We start from the raw sequence: 9654 nt of genomic DNA on the forward strand, positions 1-9654 counted from the left end.
AATGACATGATGCTCTTCGTTGGACTCGGTGCTTCGATGCGACCGGTTAGTATCCAACCGAACACTGTCTCTTGGGCCAAAAGTGTATTTAGTACATTCTTTTTCAGACCACTCAGTATAATTTGGGGATATATGTCTCCTCCAAGTATGAGGTCTACATCTTCGTTGATGTAGAACCTTTTATCTGCCAAAACCAAGTCTGGGAATGCCTGCATAGTCATGGCGTTGATATGGCAGGATGGAAGATTCCCAGTGAGTTTGGCTAGGACTAGAACGGGTGTAGTCAGGCTGAAGCAGGCATCCACTGGTGAACGTAATTCAATTTTGGATGCCTCTTTCACCTGAGCTGACACCGCATTTGTGATGCCTGAAACTTGGGCATGCATTTTTCTCGCTGGCAAATTGATTCTGCGTTTCAGTCTTTCAGTTATAAAGGAACATTCAGACCCTGAATCAATTAATGCCCGTGCGGAGAAGTCGGTACCATTATGGCGAATGTGTACGCGAGCAGTTCCTAATAGCACACCTGTGCTGGAATTCGTATGACAGGATGTCACATTTTTGTTCCCGTTTGAACCTGGTTTTTCTGATTCATGTCTCGCTAATGCCTGTCTAGAAGTAGAGGGCCTATTATCGTAGGAGTGTTGGGGCGGGTTGTAGGTGGTGTTTTTCTGTAGGGTATCCGCATGCAGGAGCGTATGGTGACGAGAGTGGCACGTATTGCAGTTGTAGGAACTGGTGCATCTGGTCACTGTGTGTCCTGGGGATAGACAATTCAGACAACCACTCGTAGATTTTATGAATTTAATCCTTTCAGGAGGGGTTAACTCGCAAAAGCGTGAACAGTTGCGTAATCTGTGTTCAGGGGATTTACACATTTTACAAATTGATTTTATTGTTTGCTTGGATACTTTCGTTTGAAAAGCACCAAGTCTTTTCGTAGGGGTTTCTGACGATTGTCGCGACGCGTTTGGTTTTTGCACTTTCGCAGGGGCATGCCCTGTAAAACCAGACACTGTTTCAAGTGTCTGAAACCGATTAGACAGGAATTTATCCATATCCTCCCACTTGGATATGTCCATTTTATGGTCTATACTTTGCTCCCAAAGAGCCAGCGTGCTCTCTGGTAACTTGGTTGAGCATAGATAGGTCAGGATTGCGTCCCAATTGGAAGTGTCAATTTTGTGGCATTTGAGGGACGAAATACAATTATTTATATCATTTTGCAGCTTTTTTATTGAACTGCCACACTCACTTTCTACCTTTTTTAAGTTAAATAAAATTTGTAGTTGTGTGTTAACTAAGATACGTTTGTTTTCGTATCTTTCACACAAGTTTTTCCAGGCCATCTCGAAACCTTCATTTGTGAGGGGGCATTTTTTAACGATATCTTTTGCTTCGCCCTGCGTTTTGTTCTTGAGATGGAATAACTTTTCCACCCCTTTCAAGCTGGAATTGTTTATATAAATTGCCGTGAAAAGGTCGCGAAAAGTTGGCCAAGACAGATAATCCCCTTTAAAAACTTCCGTATCGCAAGCAGGGAAGCGAATTTTATGCCCATGAGGTTCTTGCTCAGGGTTGACGTTCTTTTCATCCTTCTTGTATTTTTCTGCCTCAGCAGATATAGACGCTGAACATCGCACGTAGATTGCGTATGCTGCCTTTTGCTTCTTTCTGATCGCCATAACGTCATCCGCTGACACCTCATCAGATCCCAATAGCGAATCAAACGCAGACTTTACCTTCTTCCACAAGAGCCGCAACTCTTCCTGCTGTATTGCAAGGGTGTGTTTGCTATGGTCGCTCTCCGGAATAAGGCTGTAATCTTTATCAAACTCTGCGATTGATTCTGCTAAACGGATGTAGGTTTCCATTGTTTTATTTACGTTTATTAACGAGAAAATTGCCGATTATAGAAATGGAACGCTTTAGAGTAAAAATACCTGCCCAGCCGTAAATAAACACTACTGAAATTCGAAGTTTATTATTTATTTTGTTTATTGCAGAATTTGTCAGAGTAGCGACAACGAAAAGGGTTTACTTTATGGACTTTTTGTCACAGCAGCGACAACCGCAAAAGGTTTAATTTACAGACTTTGTCTCAGCGGCAACAACAAAAAAAAAGGGGGACCACTCGCCACCTCCACAGATAATGGGTGTATTTTTGAAAAAGTGAAAAAATGCGTGCGATATTGCAAAACAAGCGCAAAAAAAGTGTAAATAGTGTTTAAAAAGTGAAGTGAGCACCGGATTAATTAATTAAATTGAACTCAATTTCGTGTTTGTGATGTGCAAAAAAACAACAACACAAAACTATTTAGTATGGTGCGGAAAATGAGGTTAGGTAACCCTCTTCCTTGTGTTGTGTCTGGAAAACCTTACCACTGGTGGGGGGATAGACCAGATAATCACAAGGATCGAAATAAAATTAATAAACCAAGTGCTTTAATTTTTGAAATTGGAAAGTAAAATGGTGCTCACTAAATAACTTCACTTTTTCACTTCTTTTTTTGATTTTAATTTTTCGCGCACTACACGGGTTTTTTTTTCTTTATTTTGCAAAAAAAAACAACACTCAAAAAAAAAGTGGCAAGAAATATAACACTTACTTCTTATTGGTTTTTGTGCTGGAAAAGTTGATTGTGCTGTGCTGTGGTTGGCAAATATGCTGTGGCTCTGGTCACCTATGTACAATGTAAAACCTCCAACTTTTTCCTTGTCGATTTTTGGCTGCTGTGATCTGCTGTGGCAAATAAATTTTTAGTAGGCAAAATTGTGCTGCGTTGTGGACTGTAATTTTAGGCTTTTAGTTCTTTTTTCGGTGCGTAAGGACCAATGTTCGGCCTGAGTGCGTCGTAAACCGGCAGTGGGTAGGCGCACAAGGGTCGATCTCGGGAAGGTTCACTCAAAAAAATATGATAAAAGAAACACAAAGAGGAATTTCCTCGTTATAATATAATATTTAATTCAGAGTGAAAAGAAAATCTACAGTGGTTATAAGGTTACCTTTATGTTGAATAAGTGATGACGGTGATCCTTGGCGATGTGTGCTGGTTGGCGGTCAATCGAGAAAGAGGCCGGTTATCCCGTTGAGGACAACCACTAAGCCGCGAAAAAGTCCTCTGGTGTTAAGGAGGGGAAAGGCCACACATACAACCACCCCCACATATACGCGCATGGGTGCTGACAACCTGCACACACACACGTGCATGCGTATGAAACGCATGCATGTGCATGCATGCACACAAATGTAGGCGTGAGTGTGGGTGGCTGGAAATATTATTAAAACATTAGGGAGGGGCGCCGTCAATCAGGTAAAAGTTAGGCATTGGGCCTAAACAGTACTTGTAATAGAAAAATTTTCAAACACTAATAGAAAAAGTCCTGAAGATGATTTCAGACTGAAATCGAAATATCGACGAAGTAAAACTAAAATACAACTTTAAATAATGTGCTTTATTTAACTAAGGCCTATCAGCTCAAAAATTTTTTTATAATAAAATAAAGTAAAATAAAATAAAATAAAATAAAATCAAATAAGATAGAGAAAACCATGTAAATAAAAATAAAATTAAAAATAAACCAAAATAAAATAAAATGAATAAAGATATAAAAAATAAAATAAAATAGTACAAATAAAATAAATAAATAAATAAAAATAAAAGAAAAAATAAGCTGAAATAAAAAAAATAATTAAATTAGCAAACAAAAAATAAAATAAAATGAAATAAAATAAAATAAAATAAGATAAAACAATATAAATAAATTAAATAAATAAAAAAAAAAGCGAGAGCAAAAAAAAATAAAAAATTAACAGAGTAAAATAAAATAAAACAGAAAATATAATAAAATTAAATAAATAAAATTAATAAATGTAAGGCGGGGTTACCTCCGAAGAGATTTAAGCCCGAGCTTGTCTTCCGATTTATGTCGAGAGATAACTCCACAATGGATGCCATGACAGAAATGAGGACACCGTCAAGAAACCTAGACAGCGGATCACGAATAAACAACGATAATCTTACCAACCAAGCTGAAAATATCTTAAGGGACTACCTGAGAGATTGGAATCAAAGAAAGGTAAATATAAGAGGTTTCTTTACTCAGATATACCAGAAAGCATCTTTCACTTCGCGTATATCTTTCCTCAAGCCGCTTCGTAAAGCGGGGAGGAGTGATGATCTGGAACGTTCCAAGTGATAGTATATAGTCGTTCTCAACATGGTCGGGCTAGTCTGTACATCTCACGGTTTCCACAGAAGCTGTCCTGATCGTCACGGAAACCAAACCAGTATGTCTTTTTGCTGCTAAAAGAAAGGAGAATATAGGCATGAACACCGAAGTAAGCATTTTGTTCAGAAAACGCCCTAATTCTATTCGAAAGCGCGCTATCTCCGAATTCCATTTAATAATCTCTAATCTCATAATATGTTTGAATCAACCCCCCTTTTAAACGTTAACTAATGCATTTTCAGCCGAATTATGGCGTTTAAAAAAACGGTTTTAAAAATAATTCTGATATAAACAGACATCTGGGACATCGATATAAAAAAAACAAGCAATATTACAATTCGCAGTAGCGTTCCTAGCAAGAAATTCAGATGAAGTCAAAGTTGAGGAACTCGCCAAATGTCCGGATATTAGTGCCTTTACCCTATATATCAAGTACATAAAAATATGTCGTGATGTAAGTAAATAAAAATGCAAATTTTTTGAAAGAAAATATTCAACATAAATTACTATGTAACAGCACAAATCGAGATACTCACACATACATACGTACACAAATATGCAAATAGTTGCTATGTTCTTTATGTTGTTGACACTTAATAGTGGCACATGCCTAAGCAGAAGTGTGCAACACGCCCACAAAACCAAGCAATTAAGGAGCGAGCAAGATAAAAAATCAATCGCAAATATTTTAGTTAGACCCTTGCGGCATTATTTTAATGGCGCCAAAAACTCGTTAAGAACTCAAAATTAAATCTAAGCCGCGCCTTCCTGCATCTTTTTCTGTTATTAATTAATTGCAGTGTGGACGCTCCAAGACATTTGATTAAAAGCAAATCATTTGTTATGATAATAAAATCTATTGCCCATAGCACTAAGATCTATCGTATGGACCGGCCACCTCTTTTATTGAATATTTTTATTGAGTATGAATAAAATTGAGGTGACAAGTAATTAGCTAAGGTAATACGGCATAAAAATGGGCTATTAATTAGTGTTAACGCCATTATTTTGTAATTTGATTGAGTGTTTGTTAACAATCAAGCAAAATGGGTAGTGAGAGGTATTGAATATTTTATGGAAGTAAAAACACAATCGTTGAGTTTTTGAATTCATTTTATATTTAGCGGCCACCGTGGTGTACAGGTGACATAAAGTAAGGGGAAAAAAGGTCAATTGACGTTAAGTCTACCCCAAATGGTGATAAGTTCAATTAAACTTCGGACCACTTTAAATGGTCATAAGGTCAATTGACTGTGTGAGCTTTCTTAATGTGACTTTAAGACCATTTAATTCAGTTTATATTTAGCAACCACCGTGGTGTAGAAAAAGTTGAGGTGACATAAAAGAAACGAAAAATAAAGGTCAATTGACGTTATGTCTACCTCAAATGGTCAAATTTGTTCAACTGAACTTCGAACCACTTTAAATGGTCATGAGGTGAATTGCCTGTATGAGCTTTCTTAATGTGACTTTACGACTATTTGAGCTTATGATATATTAACTTTGTTCGCATAACGGTAATCCGTAACGGCATAAACTAATGGAGATAGATATAGACTTCTATATATCAAAATGATCTGGGTGAAAAAAGAAATTAATTTAGCCATGTCCGTCCGTTAGTCCGTCTGTAAACACGATAACTTGAGTAACTGTTGAGGTATCTTGATGAAATTTGGTATGTAGGTTCCTGGGCGCTCATCTTAAAATGAACGAAATCGGACTACAATCACGCCCACTTTTTCGATATCGGAAAATTTCGAAAAACCGAAAAAGTGCGATAATTCGTTACCAAAGACGGATAAAGCGATGAAACTTGGTAGGTGCGTTGACCTTATGACGCAAAATAGAAAATTAGAAAAATTTTGGACAATGGGCGTGGCACCGTCAACTTTTAAAAGAAGGTAATTTAAAAGTTTTGCAAGCTGTAATTCGGCAGTCGTTGAAGATATCATGATGAAATTTGGTAGGCACGTTACTCCTATTACTATATATGTGCTAAATAAAAATTTGCGAAATCGGATGACAAACACGCCCACTTTAAAAAAAAATTTTTTTAAGTCAAATTTTAACAAAAAATTTAATATCTTTACAGTATAAAAGTAAATTATGTCAACATTCGACTCCAGTAATAATATAGTGCAACAAAATACAAAGATACATTTCATACTTTTTCATTTAATTCGTCTAGAATACTTTTAATGCCATAAGTCGAACAAAAATTTACCAATCCTTGTGAAATTTGGTAGGGACATAGATCCTATGACGATAACTGTTTTCAGTGAAAATGGGAGAATCGGTTGAAGCCACGCTCAGTTTTTATACACAGTCGACCGTCTGTCCTTCCGCTCGGCCGTTAACATGATAACTTGCGCAAAAACCGATATATCTTAACTAAACTTACTTCACGTACTTATCTGAAGTCACTTTATCTTGGTATAAAATATGGCCGAAATCCGACTATGACCACGCACACTTTTCCGATATCGAAAATTACGAAAAATGAAAAATTGCCATAATTCTGTACCAAATATAACAAGTAAGGAAGGTTAAGTTCGGGTGTAACCGTACATTACATACTCAGTTGAGAGCTATGGTGACAACTTAAGGGAAAATAACCATGTAGGAAAATGAACCGAGGGAAACACTGGAATGTGTTTGTATGACATGTGTATCAAATGAAAGGCATTAAAGAGTATTTTATGAGGGAGTGGGCCATAGTTCTATAGGTGGACGCCATTTAGGGATATAGCCATAAAGGTGGATCAGGGTTGACTCTAGAATGCGTTTGTACGATATGGGTATCAAATAAAAGGTATTAATGAGTATTTTAAAAGGGCGTGGACCTAAGTTCTATAGATGGACGCCTTTTCGAGATATCGCCGTAAAGATGGACCAGGGGTGACTCTAGAATGCGTTTGTACGCTATGGGTATCAAATGAAAGGTGTTAATGAGCATTTTAAAAGGGAGTGGGCCTTCGTTTTATAGGTGTTCGCCTTTTCGAGATATCGCCATAAAGGTGGACCAGGGGTGACTTTAGAATTTGTTTGTATGATATGGGTATCAAATGAAAGGTGTTAATGATTATTTTAAAAGGGCGTGGGGCTTAGTTCTATAGGTGGACCCCTTTTCGAGATATCGCCATAAGGGTGGACCAGGGGTGACTCTAGAATTCGTTTGTGCAATATGGGTATCAAACGAAAGGAATTAATGAGTATTTTAAGAGGGAGTGGGCCTTAGTTCTATAGGTGGACGCATTTTCGAGGTATCGCAATAAAGGTGGACCAGGGGTGACTCTAGACTTTGTTTGTACGATATGGGTATCAAATGAAAGGTGTTAATGAGTATTTTTAAAAGGAAGTGGACCTTCGTTTTATAGGTGTTCGCCTTTTCGAGATATCGCCATAAAGGTGGACCAGGGGTGACTTTAGAATTTGTTTGTATGATATGGGTATCAAATGAAAGGTGTTAATGATTATTTTAAAAGGGCGTGGGGCTTAGTTCTATAGGTGGACCCCTTTTCGAGATATCGCCATAAAGGTGGACCAGGGGTAACTCTAGAATTCGTTTGTGCAATATGGGTATCAAACGAAAGGAGTTAATGAGTATTTTAAGAGAAGGTGGGCCTTAGTTCTATAGGTGGACGCCTTTTCGAGATATCGCCATAAAGATGGACCAGGTGTGACTCTAGAATGCGTTCGTACGATATGGGTATCAAATGAAAGGTGTTAATGAGTATTTTAAAAGGGAGTAATCCTTAGTTACATAGGTGGACGCCGTTTCGAGATATCGCCATAAAGGTGGGCCAGGGGTGACTCTAGAATTCGTTTGTGCAATATGGGTATCAAACGAAAGGAGTTAATGAGTATTTTAAGAGGGAGTGGGCCTTTCTGGACGAGGGGTGACTCTAGACTTTGTTTGTACGATATGGGTATCAAATGAAAGGTGTTAATGAGTATTTTTAAAAGGGAGTGGGCCTTCGTTCTATAGGTGTTCGCCTTTTCGAAATATCGCCATAAAGGTGGACCAGGGGTGACTCTAGAATGAGTTTGTACGATATGGGTATCAAATTAAAGGTATTAATTAGAGTTTTAAAAGGGAGTGGTGGTAGTTGTATATGTGAAGGCGTTTTCCAGATATCGACCAAAATGTGGACCAGGGTGACCCAGAACATCATCTGTTGGATACCGCTAATTTATTTATATATGTAAACCTGCCAAGATTTTAAGGTTTTTTTATTTCGCCCTGCAGAACTTTTTCATTTTCTTCTACTTAATATGGTAGGTGTCACAACCATTTTATAAAGTTTTTTCTAAAGTTATATTTCGCGTCAATAAAGCAATCCAATTACCTTACCATATTTCATCCCTTTTTTCGTATTTGGTATAGAATTATGGCATTTTTTTCATTTTTCGTAATTTTCGATATCGAAAAAGTGAGCGTGGTCATAGTCGGATTTCATTCATTTTTCATGCCAAGATAAAGTGAGTTCAGATAAGTACGTGAACTGAGTTTAGTAAAGATATATCGATTTTTGCTCAAGTTATCGTGTTAACGGCCATGCGGAAGGACAGACGGACGACTGTGTATAAAAACTGGGCGTGACATCAACCGATTTCGCCCATTTTCACAGAAAACAGTTAACGCCATAAAATCTATGCCCCTACCAAATTTCAAAAGGATTGGTTAATTTTTGTTCGACTTATGGCGTTAAAAGTATCCTAGACAAATTAAATGCCAAAGGGCGGAGCCACGCCCATTTTTAAATTTTCTTTTATTTTTGTATTTTGTTGCACCATATCGTTACTGGAGTTGAATCTTGACATAATTTACTTATATACTGTAAAGATATAAAATTTTTTGTTAAAATTTTACTTTAAAAAATTTTTTTTTTAAAAGTGTGCGTGGTCCTTCTCCGATTTTGCTAGTTTTTATTAAGCGTACATATAGTAATAATAGTAACGTTCCTGCCAAATTTGATCATGATATCTTCAACGACTGCCAAATTACAGCTTGCAAAAGTTTTAAATTACCTTCTTTTAAAAGTGGGCGGTGCCACGCCCATTGTCCAAGATTTTACTAATTTTCTATTTTGCGTCATAAGTTCAACTCATCTACCAAGTTTCGTCGCTTTATCGGTCTTGTGTAATGAATTATCGCACTTTTTCGGTTTTTCGAAATTTTCGATATCGAAAAAGTGGGCGTGGTTATAGTCCGATATCGTTCATTTTAAATAGCGATCTGAGATGAGTGCTCAGGAACCTACATACCAAATTTCATCAAGATACCTCAAAATTTACTCAAGTTATTGTGTTAACGGACGGACGGACGTACGGACGGACGGACGGACGGACATGGCTCAATCAAATTTTTTTTCGATCCTGATTATTTTGATATATGGAAGTCTATATCTATCTCGATTC

This window comes from Eurosta solidaginis, chromosome 5, assembly GCF_040869045.1.
Source record: "Eurosta solidaginis isolate ZX-2024a chromosome 5, ASM4086904v1, whole genome shotgun sequence".
NCBI lineage: Eukaryota > Metazoa > Arthropoda > Insecta > Diptera > Tephritidae > Eurosta > Eurosta solidaginis.